This window comes from Acomys minous, assembly GCF_964271855.1.
Source record: "Acomys minous genome assembly, chromosome: 4".
Classification (NCBI taxonomy): domain Eukaryota; kingdom Metazoa; phylum Chordata; class Mammalia; order Rodentia; family Muridae; genus Acomys; species Acomys minous.
The window spans coordinates 98217589-98235140 of record NC_140486.1 but is presented as its reverse complement, the minus strand read 5'-3'; the positions used below and the strand labels follow the sequence as shown (position 1 = coordinate 98235140).

Sequence of the window (17552 nt, the reverse complement as noted above, 5' to 3'; positions counted from 1 at the left end):
AGAAGATATCGACATATTTCTTCAAATGTATTGGTCATTGATAGGCTATATTTTTTCACAGGGGAGAGAAAAAAAGCCAAATATAATGGGGTATCAAGGTGAAGATGATAGCTGTGCGTGTGTACGTGTGCACGCACATGCATGTTCAGTTCACAGGCACATGTTTTTATGTATAAATATCACAAGCCTAGGTTCCTGAGTTTTGCAGTAAAGATGCATCAGAGCAAGAAAAATATAACGCAAAACAGAGACCATTCAGATCACTGAATATGCATTTTCCCATTTTTCAATTTGGTACACTATAATAGTGCTCATTAAAATACAAGTGTGGCCCACCTAACCTCAGCCTTTTCCCTGGAAAAATCATGCCTTCTTAAGTGTTTCCATCGTTCATGTGAAAATCTGAAAGGGCTAAGCATCTTTCCACTCGCAGCTGCCTGCAGTAATGGATTATGCCTTTGAACTTGCCAGTAAACTTCACGGTCCTCGTATAAATATCAAACTTGTCAAACTTGCTTTCCAGGGAAGGCGGGTAATGAAAGGCTTATCTGTTTGGGGAGTAAGTTAATGCCTCAACTTCACCTCAAAGTCCCATCCTGAGAAGATTTCAATGCCAGAGAGGTTCCTGTCAGCTATCGGGGTCATCTCTGGCTAGGCCTGGAGGCTGCATTCACTGAAGACTGGGCCTACTGTTCACCCCGTCATCCACAGAGCCTGCAGCACTGCCGTGAACTCAGCACCTTCCTTTACTCTTCCCTTCTCTTTGAGTCCGGGCACCGGAGGATCAAAGGAATCCAAATGCATGAGGTACAGTGGAAAGAAATCAGTGTGGGTCTGCCAAGATTGCCCCAGGGACCTAGGGGGTTACCCAGTGCTGTGAGGTGAATAGTCAAAGGCTGCCCACCTGGTTCATTACGGAGCTCAGCCTGTTCTCCCAAAGGGACCAAGGGTAATTTCTCTGTGTCTGTCAGGGGACAACTAACAGTTTTTCCCTTTCCAAGAAACGCGTGTATATATAGAGAGTACACCGTCCCGGAACTATGTATTTGCAATCTGATAACAGTCCCTACACCACTTTCCAGCGTAAAATTGCGGAGAGCACGAGAGTGTGTTTTAAAGATTAAAAACAGAGCATTATTCAAAATATAAAGAATGGCTTTTGCCAAGGGCCGCCTTCTGCGCTCGCTCCTCGCAAGCGTTCTCATCGTGGTTTGCTAAGACAAAGCTTGCTTCACTCTCAGATGTCTTGTTAAATTCTTAACAATCCCCAGAAGGTACCTGACCGCTTGGGCCACATAAAGCACCCTCCATGGGAAGATCAGGGGTCTTTGTTTTCCTCGTAGGTAGTTGAGGAATGAGCTTCTAATGAGAACCTTCTGGCCTTCTTCAGACATGAAACTCTGTGATCTCAAGTTTCCGCAGCGTGCCCCAGAGAAAGGGCTGTAGGTTTTAACGTGAGCAGTGGTGCTGGCTAAGGGGAAATACGGGGACCGATTGTGGACCCCCAGAGCCAACCCTCGGAACAAATGTTTCTACCTGGCCCTTAACAGAGATATCAGACCTCGTGTGCTTTGGGTTCTCTGCCCCCCTTTAACCACTCCCAGATCTGTGGCCAGCTGTATTGTAGTTAAATTTCAAAATCCTCATTTGGCAGCTTTGTACAGTGGTGCGGTAATGGTTATAAAGCCCGTGGTGCACGTTGGAAAGTGGCAGGCACAGATACGCACTTTAAAGGAGGCGTAAAATGAACGAAACACATTACTGATGCAAGACCCAGTATTAACCACATTCATACTAGTTGTATATTTGTTCCAATAAACCCATAGTGCCAGATGTAAAATTAGCCTATAAAACTTCTCTCCACTTCACCATCTACTGTTGCTATGTTCAAACCCCAATCAACAAAAGTAACATCTTTCCTGAAACAATGGTTTAAAACAGTGCACGCGATTCGCAGCACACGTACACTCACAATACACTGTGTGTGTGTGTGTGTGTGTGTGTGTGTGCAAATATAACACTTAATGCATTGTTGTACATAAAAGGTTTAAGTACATAATTACATATACATGTATTTATATAGAATGGTTGCAATGATTTTGATTACTGGGAAGATTGAAAGAGACCCCCCTGCTTTGACTTATGTCAGATTAAAGGAATTTGAAAGGCCTGTGTTCCTCACACTTGCCCCAGAACACTGCTCGAGAAAGAAAACTTAGGCTTTGTGACAAATTCTCTGATATTTGTTTGGCCAGTGCATTTTATCTGATCTTCAGACAGAAGCATCTGGATTTTCCCCAGGGGTCCCACCTATTGATCTAATCAACTGAACTCAAGAATAAACATAGAGGCCAGGCCTAGATAAGTAGGTCACTTGGTACCCAGTGTCTCCAGTTACTTTGCCTAGGATGCCATATAAGCCAATCCAGTACTGTAGGTTGCCATATAAGCCAATCCAGTACCGTAGGTTGGGACATAATCTTTTTGTTGTTTTTCCTCACAGTACTAGAGATTGAACCTAAGAAGGGTCTCACCCATGCTAGGCGTGCAGTCAGCGGCTGAGCTACAGCCCAGCCCTGGTACAGAATCTGATTAGGAACTCTGGGAAGTTGGGCGTGGTGGACAATGCCTGCAATCCCAGCACTTGGTAGGCAAAGACAGGGAGATCTTGAGTTCAAGTCTTCAAGCCTGGGATCCATTAGAAGGAAGGAACGAAGAAGAAAGGAGGAGGAAGGAAGGGAGGGAGGGAGGAAGGGAATAAAACGAGGGAAGGAGAAAGGATAAAAGGGAAGAATAGAGGGAGGGAGGGAGGGTAGACTGCAGAGAGGGAACATTTAGAAAATAAGGTGCTTGGGCCGGGTGTGGCAGCGCACACCTTTACTCTCAGCACATGGGAGGCAGAGGCAGGCAGATCTCTGTGAGTTAAATGAGTCCGGGACAGCCAAGGCTACACAGAGAAATCCTGTCTCAGAAAAAAAAAAAAACCAAAAAAACCTGAAATGAAACAAAAAATAAAATGCTTGCCTTGTAAAACCTGAGGCTGTGAATGCCCTTTCCAATAGGGAGATCTTAGGAGAGAGGGCCACCGAAGCTTGGGACTGACTCAGGGAAACAGAATTAAAGCAGGGGCAAGAGCTAATCCACAAAAACATTATTTAAGTGTCTGGCCCCAAGTGTGCCTGAAGCTGGTCCACTCCTTGGACTTTGCAGTCGATTTAATGAATCATTTTCTTTACATAAATACTATGTTTTGTTAGGCTTTCTATTTTGTCCCTGAAAATGCACTGATGAAAGTGTCTTTGCTGTGTAGGTTCATGTCAATACTTTCATGATAATCTGTGAGGCTGGTATTACCTTCATTTATCAGATTCTAAGCATCTAAGGCTTAGTGGAGACAAGTAAGGTAACTCATTTACCTAAGACCACACCAATAATGAAGTCATAATTCCTAAACTTGGTTTTTAATATGGGTAAACCTAGAGTTTAAATGTGTCTTTAAATGTAAATATCTTTGGAAGGAGAAATAATTTATTCAAGCCATAAATAATTTAAATCTCAATTAAGTGAAAGAGCTATGTGTACTCTCAGTTCAGAAATGAACTTCAAAGGAAGAGGAGTGTGAAGGAGGCCAGATGTGAGTCTGTATAAGAAACACGGGGGTGGGGGTTGAGGGGGTGGTGGAAGCCTCAGTGAAGAGTTGACATTCACCGGAGACACACATACGAGCTGGCTTCCTTCTCTACCAAGTCCCACTTTTCCTATCGTCATTGTGAAAGCAGAGGCACACGGAGGTGAAACCGGAGAGGCAGCATCACAGCGTGCAGATGCTGTGGAAGAAGCAGGCAGCTTTCCACGCCTGATTGTGGCCTGGCATACACAGACAGGAGACGAGAAAGCCTTGCCTGTGCTAACAAGTAAATACCCATGAGCTGCTTTGTCAATGAACTCTAGAACTCCAACGCCTTCAGGAAATGGGTTTGAGATGATACATAATCAGACTGATGAGTTCCTTTTGAGACTTGGAGGCAACCCCACTGTTGTGTTAAAATACAGCCCAAACCATTACTACCTCCTTAGATTTCTAGAAACAGGTGGAAGTACTGCAGGATGTCCAGCCTGCAAGAGCTCTTCCTGTTGAAAAATTCATCTCCCAGACTCTGAAAGCCAAAGATGCTTATAGTTTAGAGCAGAAAGGGGGAAATACACCAAAGACCTTTTGTGTCTTAACTGCTGAAGGTGTCAAGAGTTGCTTCGTAATCACAGACTCGGTGCCACAGAACCTGGGGTAGTCAGACGGTCTCTGTAGTTGTTTTTCTTGATTCTTGAGAATTTAGATAAGTTGGAAAAGAAGCAAAGCTGGAGTATGGAAAGGTATATTCCGAGGTGGCATACCTGAACTGTGACCTTCCCGTCTTCAGAGAACTCATTGATAAGGGAAGGGGAAAGGTCACCTCCAATACTCCTTTAAGCCATGAGCATCTGAGTGGCCCTGTTCTCAGCCCATTTTAAATGGCCTGTGGCTTTTAGACAGTTCTAAAAAGAGCTTTGTCTAAAAGCAGTCTTTAGACGGCCCTGTATGACCCTACCCTAATTTCCCGGTGACACTGGGCTGGCTTCTCTTTTGTGGCGAAGGTCACAGAAGAATATCTTAAAAGAAGATGAAAGAGAAGTTGAAGGAACGAGGAGAGTGTAATTCTTTCAAAGTCCTGCCGTAAAGCCACCTCCGTGTGCTAAGAATAATTTCACATTATGGATGCCTGCTACTTTCGGGGCTTTTATGTATAAATAGTAACTTTAGAGGAAACTTGTATATGGTCATTTTTTGCCCCTGGTTAGCTCTGCCCTTCTTATTGGACCTCGGATCTCCAGGCAGCACTTTCTTGGACCCAACATCATAAAAAGGGAGAGTGCTGTGATCCATTGGCTTATAAATACATTTAATATATTTTAATGGATTTTGTTACTGACAGACGTATATAGGCAATACATGAGGAAACCTTGCCTAAAACTTTTGGAAATGTCCCATTTAGTTATTCTGTAAGAATAAAAGTCGATCTCTGAAGGAAAAACCACTACATCAAAAGTGAGTGTAGAATTTTCTACAAGTATCTTCTAAAGTTTTGGAATCATAGCCTAGAATCTCAAGTTGTTGATTTTATGCTGAGTGGGTTGTCACATATGAGGGAAGACTTATTAAAGTTTACAATTTAGTTTCCCATTTGAAATGTAAGGGAGAAGAGAAAATGAGTTAAGATGTGGCTACCTGAATCCAAATATAAGTGCTGCTTTGTTTAAAAAAAAAGAGGGGGGCACTTACTTCTATCAGCCTAGATAGATCTAGAATATAATCTGCTGGTAGCAGTAAGCTATCTTCAGCCACTGCTCAGGAAATGATTTACTATTTGAAGTGTGTGTCAGCGTTCCTTGGTGTGCCACATTTTGATCATGGTTTGGCTTTTGTTTTTCTCCCAGGGGAAGAGCAGTGATCCTCAGGGCTGTAAATAGGGAAACATCTTGCCATCAAATCTCAGTGTCTGCTGGGTCCACACTGATAGAAGCTCCATCCTGGCCCAAACTATGCTGCAGATGAGTCTCAGCCATGAGGCCCCAACCACCTTCCACTTTCTCTGAATGATTTTTGTGTCATCCATATTTTGGTTCTCCTTCATTTGAGTGTGTAATGGAGAACGGGCTGTAATTGTATTTAACTCGGTGCATCTTGGGACTGAGGTCATTAGCTGGCTATTAGTTCTTGGCATTATAAATTTCTCTACTCCCGTGATGAGTGTCCTTAGGTTACACAGATGTCTGGACATTTTTTAATTTGAATTTAAGAATTTTCCTAATACCCTTAGAAAATAAAGATTAATAAACTGTGCCCTACATTAGATAAATCAAGCATGGATAATTACATTCATTTTAATAATTTGCCTTTATAATAGTATTCCATAAAAATAAATCAAAAGTACTTAGATTTGATTACTAATCGGCAGTTCTCATACACAGCATACAATAAAATGTAATTTACTTAAAAATCAATACTTTAATGGAAACCAATTTTGGAATACCAAAGCGTGTAACAAGTGAGCGAGATCCTTGGGATATTTCCTGTAACCTGGATTTTGCCCAGGATGTTTTCTGTGGGTTTCCAGGACTGGAACTCCCTTTAGTTATAAAATGAGCCATCAGTTTAATAATCATTTCCTGGGAAGAAATAAGAAACTTCATATTATATGTCTACTTTTAATGTGGTGGTCACAATAGTAAACATATACCACAAATTATATAATGTACTTTCTTTATGAATCTAATTATATTCCATATCCATTATATAAATGTCTATTGGATCATGTTGACCTTGAGATACATATTTACCACCTTTTTTCTGACTTTATATCCTCCATCTTCACATACGAAGTAATTCCTTATCAATAAAGATTGACAACATATAGGAAACATACTAAGCTATTCAGTCTGTTTGTACTGTTTGCACTTAGTAAACAATACTATAGCCTTAGAATTGGAGCATTCTACATAGAGCCCTTATTTATAGACGTCACATGAGAATACTTTAAACGCAGGCAGAAGATATTGACAGATGTTCAGGTCTTTCAACTTCCAAATTTTAAGAACAGATTATATTAGCTTTACATAGCTTTGAATATTTTATGGTCTTTTCTAAGTGTTTTGGCAATTTCTACTGCCTTTAATTACGTGTAGTTTGCTGTATATACAATGAACTTTCACGTTGATTGTATTTTCTATCACGATTTTATTGGAAATAATGAATTTTAATCTTTAGTGAAAACTCAACTGCAAGTGGAGCCACTGTTGCCAAAAAATCTAATTATGGTGACAAGAGAAAGAAAGTCACCTCTACACACAGCTGATCTCACATATGTGCCATCAAAGATTGCTGCTTAGTGACAACTTCCCATTCGGTACTAATAGGAACACAAGACCCAGTATTTTAGTAATTTTTTAATGAAATAAAACTTATACCTTGCACTTGGATATTTTTATTTTTAAGCCCCTCTGGCCCCTCCCCCATGTCTATTATTAAAACTTCTCTGAATTTTTCAGGGCTTCTGTATCCTCTGGCAGAGTAATTTCTCTCTCCTGTAACCTCCTCTCGTATATTTTATTGCGTGGTTATTTATGTACTTGTCTTATTTATTCTACTAAATTGTACTTATTGAACCATGCATGGAGAACCATGCTTCTCCATGCATACTTGGCCTGGCTTCTGGTGCCAGCACAGAGAGTATCCGTGCATCATTCTGAGAGTTTCATCAAAATTCACTCAATGTAAAGTATAGGTGTGACTATTGCCTATGCCTTATTGAAGAGCCATATTGCAATGTTATCGAACATAGCGATTAAGAAGAGAGTTCTAATTCATGGATATTTTTCTGGGAAGTGGTGTGGAAAATCTTTAGAGGTAGCTCTGGGATATACCTTGCAAAGAGTACCTCCAGGGCAGCACTGGAGATGCAGCCTAGTACAGGCACAAGTGATTATTCAGATGATGGCCTTCATTTCAGGAAAACAAAACAGGTAGATGAGTACATGCAAGTTCATGCTGTAGTCAGCGCAGCAGAGAGTGAGCGCTCCTCTTTCCAGCCCTCCTCCTGAGGCACTTGCCTTCCTCAGATACTCTCAATTCTCCAGCTACTTCCAGCCTCTCACAGCCTCTCAGGTCTGACACAGATCTCCAGGTGGCAAGCATCTGCATCAGTTTCTTTTGCTCTATCTAAGAAACTAAAGACTCATTGATAATTCCTTGTGTGTGTTTTTTTTTAAGATTTTATTTTAATGCTGAAATTGAGGCTGCGAGGACTTGAGTGCAATCACTTAGAACTCACGTGAAAAGCCAGGCATAGTCACGTGTGTAACTGTAGTCCTTGGGAGGAGGAGAGAGGGCACTCCCTAGGGCTTGCACAGTGTGGTTGTCCTCTGGCCCCTACATGCACATGCACCTGCGCACATGCATACACACAAAGCAGAGAGTGACTCTGCGTGGATTTCCACCCCTTTCTTTTTGCTGCAAGCAAAACCCTGTTAGGTGAGGGTTGACAGTGCTCCCCATGTGTGGATTGCTCCATGAGATTCAGGAAGAGGACTCTGAATTCCTCCTTAGAGCAGTTGCCTGGTTGTTGGTTTTGTTGTTGTTGTTGTTGTTGTTCCTCTTAGTACTCTTACTCTCTCTGCTCTTTCTACTTATTTAACATTGATTGACTGATTGATTGCCCTCTCTGCATACAAAGAAGGAGGAGGCTCAGCTCCATTGGCTTTGAAATCCGAGCCTGTAGGAGTGTGATCCACAGTGCCCAGGGTCCAACCAGGCTGAGTCTGTACAAATAACGGTTCTTCTTTTCCAGTTATTGCAAAGAATGAACAAATACATAAAAGATCTTAGCAGAGTCTTTTAAGAGTAAGCTATTCTAATTGGCCGATTACTGAAAATTCACCTGTAAATGTAGACCGTCTGTCTCTAGGGTTGGGGAGGGATGTAGACTTGAACCTTGAAGGTCCAAGTAGTCACAATAAGAGGATACCTAATTAACAAAGCAACATCACTCGCATTAACTTTACCTATAACCAAACAAAAGACATTCTCTGTAAGTAGAAATTAAAACGAGTCATAGTAATCCATTGTAAAATTAGTGGTGCTATCTAAGTGTGTGAGTAAAAGACTATAGCTACTTACTATCTGCCAAATCACAATAGAGTTCATTAACAGGGGGTAAGCATTCTCCAGGCAATATGATCCTCACCGAAACCAAGCAACACTAGGGGGAGACATGCAGGATGCACGTGATCCATGGCGAGAGAAACCCCTTTGTTTAATTCAAAAAGAGAAAGAAATTGACCACCTAGAAGCACCTCTAGTTAGCAAAGGTGCTGGTGCTTCCTAGAAGGAAGCCTGATGGGGAGCTAGGCTATGTGGGTACAAAACCGCAAGATCACGCACAGAGTGGTACAGACGTGCTCAGGGCATCCCGGAGGAGTCTTTGGGGGCTTAATGAAGGGACTTACAGAACTTATGAATTTTTATATAAACTTCATATTTAATCATTTATCTCTTACCGATGCGCAGCTTTGCTATCTGTCACCTGTTTTCTTATATGCTCTCTCTGCATGTGTGTGTGTGTACACACACACACACACATACACACAACAGTTTTTGATTGCATAAAAGACTCATAAATTCATAAAGTAAATAAGAGGAAAAGCTATAATTAGTAAGGGCAGATATTTCTAAGGGCTTCTCTATTTCCTAATGAAAAGAACACATGCTCCATTTGTGTCACAGTTTTTGATATTTAAATCCCCACCTTCCCTTGAGCAGTCATTTGTGTAGAAAGGCAAGCTTCCATAAGCTTTCTGAACCACCCAGGGAGCCACACCACAATAAGAACTACAAGAAAGGGAACTCCTCAGTGAAACGATGGCATCAGTAGGGAAACAGGAAGCATCCCTGGGTATTCCCAAGTCAACTGCTTCCAGCTCTGCCTGGTCCTGCCATCTCTCTCCTCCCTCCCCAGCACACACGTGTGCATGGTTTAGATGAAGCATCTGCAAAACATTTGGTCACCAGGAGATTCAGACACATGGAGTCAAGTGATTGCCAAGAAACCTGAGTTCCACCCTCATCTTCTATCACAAGACCTTGTGATCATTCGGGGATGGTGAAGAGAAACAGACAAGTTTAGGACCCCCAAAATGAGGCAGTCTCCAAGCCCCTCTCACTCAAGTTTGAAATATGATGGTAAAGAGATGCAAATGGATTCCTTTTTTAAAAAATGGATTGAATGGCTTCTGGCAAATGTATAAGGCGGTGGGAGCGGGCTTTTCAGACTGTTCGGTTTATATTTCATGCTATTTTCAAAAGGACGGGGGAAATTCTCCTCTGAAAAGGAATGAGTGATTCAAATACAGTTGGTGGGCATACAGCCTTTATTACCAAAAGTGGGTGTCTGAATGTGTGTAAATTCCTGGGCTGGAAGAGGGAGGGGCCCAGCAGCCGGCTGCTCTTTCTACTGGGATCCCCATCTTGTCTTTAGTCCGTGTCATGACTGAGGGTAGCAGGGGACCTCTGTGGATTCAGGGCAAAGCTCCATGCATTTAAACTATGAAGAATAGCATCGATTCTGTCTTAAATGGCTTTAATTTTAAAGTTTTTGCTATATAAAAAAAATCTCTTCAGCTTCTATTTATCCTTGTCTTTGTCAATTCATGGGCATGCTCAAAGCTTCCAGTTTAATGATCTTCTTGTACCTTAATTTGGCCATAAAGTTTGATATTACTCAACCTTAGATGTCCAGTCATACTTCTTATGAGTTGTCTAACCTGCTCTGTGTTGGTTTGTAAACATTCTTAATAGTTCCACGGAACCAGAAAGTGCCTCAAGAGTTGATTGATTACCCAGTCGTTATGTTTCTCACACTTTTACTCCCACATACTGTGTTACATAGGACATCGTCATAAGCTTTGCAAGAACTGGTACATGTAATTGTGCTTTCTACACCAGGGAGGAAGATGTGGAACCCTGCCTCCTTACTCTTGCCACCCCGTCCTCCTTTCTCAAGAAATGTCTTGCACTCCAAGACAACTGTGTGAAAACTCAAGTCCCCTTTGAAACTTGCTCATCTGCTTCAACCCTCCCACTTTGCTAATGATAAATATCCTACCTGAGAAATGAACCGGTCCCTCGAATGTCACAGAGGCAGTGCCAGCAAAACTAACACTTTGTGGACACTTTATATACATCTCGGATGGTTCAAAGTGTAACTTATTAGAGGTAGAAGCTTTATGTTCTACTTATTTTTAGTTCTTTCCCTCATTCAACTTGAGTTGGAAGTTTGACATAGGATAAATATTTATTAATTAGCTGGGTCTATTTTGCAAGCCAGTGCAGAGATGAGTGAACTGTTAATGGTGGAGAGTTAGGGGTTTAAGTAAACAATCAAGCTGGAGAGCGATGGAATGGGGAGATTAAGCCTTAAGGGGAGGAGATGGGCTGGCTGTAAATATTGCCTATCATCGTGATGTGTTAAAATCCAAACTATACAGATTCTAAGACGCTACACTTGTCATTCTTTATAATAAGACCTAATTACTCATGCAAAGTAAAAAGAATGCCAATAATGTTAGACATACCCTCTGCAAAAAAATTAATACAGCGCATTTGCGAGTTTGGTATACATGCCTTTTGGATTACCTATGATTCCTGGGTTATTCTGACATTGTTTCTCCTCGTTAACACTAATGATCAGGGACTAATGGTGAAATGCGCTAAAGGGGGAACCTCACATGCCCTAATAAATTCTTTCCATCTTTGGTAACAAAGACCACACTTGAATGTTAGCTCACTGAAAAGTCCTAGTCCTAGGCAGCCACCATCACATTTAATCATAAAAGGAATTTAGCTACTTCAGTTTTGTGCATCTAAACTCAAGTGCTTTTAGATAAGGAAATCAAACATAAAAGTACCAAAAAATAAAAAATAAACCAGCTATTGATGCAGTGATGGCAGTTTATTTTTAAATCAACAGTTGTTTGTCCCTAACCTCCTCTGCTGTCATAACTGCAAGTATTTTTCAGTCACCCTGGTTCCCTTTGGGAGTAAGTTTAAATTGCTACTATTGGGGCCATGTGTTTCAGATTTCCAAGGGGGGTGTCTGATTTCCAGAGAAGCCCTGATTGCCAATATCCTGTCCTGTTATTAGACCATGTGTTCCGTGATTTTTCAAATTTTTCAGTTAAAAAAAATCACGAGGAGCCTGGATAGGTTGCTTTGGCAACAGGTCACTAATCCCACGGTCTTATATAGGAAGTCCACCCAAGTTAGTTTGTTCCAAGATTGGTTCTTCCCCCCAAGGGGAGTGAGGTGACAACCTAAGTATTCCAACCTGTGGTGGGGGCAAATAGAAAGTATCTCTTGCAAATGACAGTCATCTCTGAGAGTCTGAATTCCACATGGTGAGACCAGCTGACCCAGACTCAATATTTGCCCTTGTCCCAAGCTGAAGTGTCAGGCTGTGGTCTTTCACTGACCCAAATCCCTGGGATGGTGCTAGGATCTATTTAAGTCCCCTAAGGAAAGGCTTATTAGTGCTCTCCTCCCTCTGTTCTCTTGTTTAAATTGCACACAAGAAAAGCTGCAGATTTCAAACCCTATGGTTTGATGAATGTAGCGCAGAAGGAAAGCATAAGAGAGGTCAGAGACTGTTGCCTTTGGGCTAAGGTTGTCCTGTTTTCTTGAAAGTGTAAAAGATGACTTAGAAAGTATAAAGCCATTAGTCATGAGCAACCCACGGTAAACTCACAAGCCTCCATTAGCGAACAACAGAAGTCAGCAGTGCGGAGTGTGTTTTTCTGGCAGTTCAAGGGACTTTTCAGCTTCCCACGTGTCCTAAGCAATATCAAGGGATGGAAAACAGAATGGTGTGTGTGTGTGTGTGTGTGTGTGTGTGTGTGTGTGTGTGTGAGACTATCTTGATTCCATTTAGAAGCTAATGAGTCTAAATGACCTGGAAACACACGAATTAACATACAGTGTATGTGTGTGTGTGTGTGTGTGTGTGTGTGTGTGTGTGTGTGTGTGTGGTGTAATCATGTATACTTGCTTGTGGAGGTCTGACATTGACATAGAATGTCTTCCTCAATTATTCTTCACCTTATTCATTGAGGCAAGGTCTTTCAACAGAACCCAGTGTTCATTGGTAGGGATTGTCTGGCTAGCTGGTTTGCTCTGGGGAATTCCTTCCCAGAGCTGGAATTACAGGCAGACTGCCATGCCTACCTGGCATTTACATGGATGAGTTTTAGTTCCTACAATATGAGCCAAGTTCTTTACCTGCTGAGCCACCTCCTTAGCATGTGTGTGTATTTATGCATGTGTGTTTATTTGCATGGAGATGTGGGGATTCACATGCACATCACATCTTGACCTGAGGACAATCTTGTGTCACCTTTTGGAACTCTATTTACTTCCTGTAAAACAGAGTCAGTCACTGGTCCTGAACTTGCCAGGTAAGGTGGGCTACGTGGTTAGCAAGACCTTGTTTCCTCTGGCTTCATAGCTCCAGCACAGGGGTTACAATTCTGTGCCAGAACACCTGGCAGTTTTAGATGTGCTTTAGAAATCAGGTTCTTGTGCATGACCTGCCTCCCTAAGACATGCCTTTATAGTATTTGTATTCACTTATTTTTAATCTGTACCTGATAAGAGGATGAGGAGTCCAAAACACTAGTATTCAAAATGTTGATTTGGAGTTTCTTTATACTTTACTTCGGCTTTCCCCCCTTTATCTGGTACCAATTGTGTTGGACGGTGGTCCTGGAACTGAATGGTTGCCTACTCAGTGAGTTGGAGATGCTAGAAGGTGCACTAACTGCCACGGAATCCTCAAGTACCCTTTAAAAAGCTTCCACAAGTGGTTTCATGATCAAAAGGCTTTAGAACCCCATAAACAGGATTTATCTTGGGACTTGGCTATGCAGCTGGTTACACAGCTGGGAAACTGGACCATAGAACAGTCAGTCAATTCGTTTGGCCTTTTCTGTGATTGCTAGTAATTGCTCCAGCTGTCCTGATGTGCAGTGATCAATATTCATGGTGAAGATGGCAAAGATGGACATGGATGCCCCCTTTTGTCTTTTTTATCTCACACATGTGGACCTGGCCATGATAGAAGTCAGCACCTGGCTTCTAGTCCTCCCACTGCAGACTTTCACTGTATCAAGTAACTGTTAAATCTAGGAAAATAAAGCCCCCTAGCAGCTGGATGTCTTCATGAGCACAAAAACTAGCTTGGGGATGGAGGGATGGATGTGTGGATACAGAAGATGGTAAAGTGCCAGTGGTCCAAATATGTAGTAACAGATACACAAATCCACATCCTGGAAGAATCAACCGGGTCCTTGAACTTAGAAGGAAAAGGGGACTTGGCATTCTAAAGGTGGTTAGAAAAGCAAATTGAATCTCCAACACTGCAGAGTGAGGAGGTGGCTTTTCCTCTTAGGCTTTGGTCAGCTGAGCCCCAGGAGGCCGACTGTCCCTTTTTAAGTTTCCTTAACCCAGGTGGTTCTCAACCTTCCTCATGCTGCAGCCCTTTTAATACAGGTCCTCATGTGGTGACCCTCAACCATAAAGCTATTTTTGTTGCTACCCATAACTAACTTTGCTGCTGTTAGAAATCGTAATGTAAATAGATTTTTAGGTAGAGGTTTGCCAAAGGAGCCAGGACCTACAGTTTGAGAGCTGAGACCCTCTAAACCATGGAGGCTTCCTAAGATCATTCCCAGATCACCTAGAGGCTTAGGATGTAGGGATGATAAAAAGAAACAGACTCCCTAGCAATTGGCCTTGAAACCTGCCGTTTACCATTGATGGAGAGGACCCGTGGGTGTATCCTAAACAATACCTTACTAGTAAATAACCAGTCTTGGGTCTACTACATGGGAGGTTAAATCTCTAAAGACAAGTTAGACAAACTAAGTAAATAGAGGGATGAATGGGTGAATGAAGTATAACAAAGGCCATAGGAAAAAAATACAATTTAAATACAACTTAAATTGCTTAAATAATCAAATATAGATTTCAGCCAAGTGCTTATCATTATAGCCTGGAAAGCTTAAAAAAAAATGTTTAGTTAAGTCAGCAACAGCAAGCTGAGCTCTTTCCTCAGATTTGCCCCTTTCTTTGCAACATTATGTTGCTACTGTGCTTTAACCTAGCAGAGCCTGGTCTCATCAACATTATTAAGTGAAAGTTTGAGCCTGGACTTCTGCCTGGACTGCGTGTACGTGCACTCTTACATTATCACCACAGCATCCCAGGCTTCACTTATGCTGGCAACCAAAGTTAAGATCAGCCATCTTTAAGTGTAGGGAGATCTTTAATGAGAAATTTCATACAAGATAGGGGACAGCAATTAATTTGGTGTCAAGAGCTCTTGAGAAATGGCCCCTTTTTCCTTTCCTTCTCTCTTCTCCGTAATATTAATCTGTTACATCCATAAATATCCATTGACTACATAGTTTTACCATTTTGCCATCCAATTTGTATGATGGATTTGATCACATGAAAAAGCATTTTACCAAAGGGGCATGTCCCATGAAAGCCTTCACTTACCAGGAAACTGGGACAGAGGGGAGGACATCCTATTGGGACTCTAGATGAGAGAAGCATGGGAGAATAGCAAAGTAGAAGGATCCAGAGGGTCCTAGAAACCTACAAGTAGAGCATTATGATAGGCAGATTTGGGCCCAGGGGTCCCGCTCAAACTAAGGCACCAGCCAAGGATAATACAGGTGGTAAACTTTAAACTCCTACTCAAATCTAGCCAATGGTCAGAACATTCTCCACAGTTGAGTGGAGAGTGGGGTATGACTTTCACATGAACTCTGGTGCCTCATATTTGACCATGTTCCCTGGAGGGGGAGGCCTGGTGGCACTCAGAGGAAGGATAGCAGGCTACCAAGAAGAGACTTGATACCCTATGAGCATGCCTGGGTATGCACAGGGGGAGGAAGTCCCCCTCAGTCACAGTCATAGGGGAGGGAATAAGGGGAAAATGGGAGGGAGGGAAGAATGGGAGGATACAAGGAATGGGATAACCATTGAGATGTAACAAGAATAAATTAATAAAAAATTTTAAAAAGCATTTTACATATATATGTACATATATACATTATGTATATATTTTATTAATTGTATATATATGCATAATGTATTGTGTGTGTGTGTGTTTGTGTCTAATGGTACATGTGTGTTCAGCAGGTCAGGAGTTGGCAGATATTGCTTCCTCAGTCCCTCTCCACTTAATTTACAAGTGAGTGATGGATTTGGGCTTCAGTCTAGTTTGTGCCTTATGTGTCCAAGGTAAGTCTCTCACTGAGCCCAGGGCTCACCTATTTTGCCAGTCTAGCTAGCCAGATTGGTTGAGAAATACTTTATTTCTGCTTTGTGAGTGCTGAGACTCTAAGTGGGCTGCCATGTGTGCCTGGCTCCATGTGCTCCTGAGGATTTTCATACATTGAATCCCACAACTGGCTCAAACACCCCCAACACACTTTTCTTGGATGGGGGTAGTTGCAAGGCAGTCAGAGTTTGCCTCGGGTTGGTGCAGAGAGTGGCAAGAAGAGTCTAAGCTTAGGGTCAGAGTGCCACCGGTCCTGTCGTCATGAATGACCCTGAGCACTCTAGCACTAGTGTCTCCTCTTATGAGATTTAGAGTTGAAATTTATTCTCTCAACCATTTTTCCCCTAGTTTTAAAATAAAAAGACTCATTTCTTAAGATCTCAAACTTCCTTCAAGGTCTAGGTTCTTTGGAATTGGAGGCAGGGTATCACTTAAGTCCTAGGTATAGTGATTTCAGATAAGTTCATGGATTGTATTTCAGCTTTTATATTTATGTTCGTAATCATGATGACCCATGTGGCTGAGTCCTTCATGGATCCTAGTGGTTGGTTTGCAGCTTCCTGTATCATCTCTAACATCCTGTAACAATACAGGGGACATAGAGAATCTGATCTGAGTGTGCCAAACAGATTTTTTATTGGAAAAATCCTATTACAGTTAATGGGGTTACTAATTAATTAGTTAATATGGCTATTAGTTGGAGAGGGTCATTATTACCTAATTTTTCATGAGACATAAAATTAAGGGTTTGGTTGTCTTCTTCTCATTTAATTTTCTAGGTAGCAGGCATATACATGAATATTTGCATTGTACATGGCAGGACACTGAACTCCACAGAGATTGCTTGGTGATGTTACCCTGCAAATGACTGACAGATTTGGGCTTCAAACTTGTGTGTGCCTTATGTGTCCAAAACCATGTGCTGTTGTTGCTGTTTGCGTGACAAAGTCTCACTTTATAGTCTGCGATGGCCTCCTACCTCCTACCTCTGCCTCCAATTTCTGGGACTATATCACAAGTGACTAAGCCAACATTCTTAATGATTATCTGATAATATTGCCTATTAAGAAAGTGAATGCTGGACCATCAGCAAAGTGTGTATGTGTGTTTGTGTGTGTGTGTGTGCACATGCACTTTAAAATTAATAGGCTGCATATATGCATGCAGATGACACTGTGCTTGTATCCACACTGAATGATGTCTTAGGTACACAGCTTCTACTCTAGCTGGAAGAGACGCATATTTCACCGACAGGTCTGAGTAGCCGCCAATGTCATGTTTCTTCCCTGTGCTATGTTTTTAATACCATATATACAATATTATGTATCTCCACGAATGGAACACAAATACAAAACCCAAAAACGCATGTAGGGCATTTTGAAACTGTCTACCATGTAACAAGAGTCAGAATAACATGTAACAGTGGTTAAGGGAATGTCAACGTGAAGCCCTGCTGGTCCAAGTGAGAGAACCAATTGTATATGGCGATCGGTTTCATTAACAACGTAGTGACTTCACTAAATTGGGTGGGTGTTTTTTTTTCCCTAATGAAGACTACCTATTCAGTAGACAAGGTGGATATTCTTTAGAGCAGTATTTCTTGAGAATAATATCATCACT

General features: G+C 41.8%; 1 long non-coding RNA gene across 1 annotated transcript in view; it reads left to right on the top strand.

Annotated features, from left to right (window-relative positions):
- Positions 1 to 576: 576 nt before the first annotated feature.
- The window catches only part of LOC311595418, a 65397-nt gene continuing 48421 nt past the window's right edge, over positions 577 to 17552 (top strand). Inside the window, exon 1 of the long non-coding RNA XR_014778437.1 lies at positions 577 to 807. This is a non-coding gene — a long non-coding RNA (uncharacterized lncRNA). The remainder of the gene's footprint in view (positions 808 to 17552) is intronic.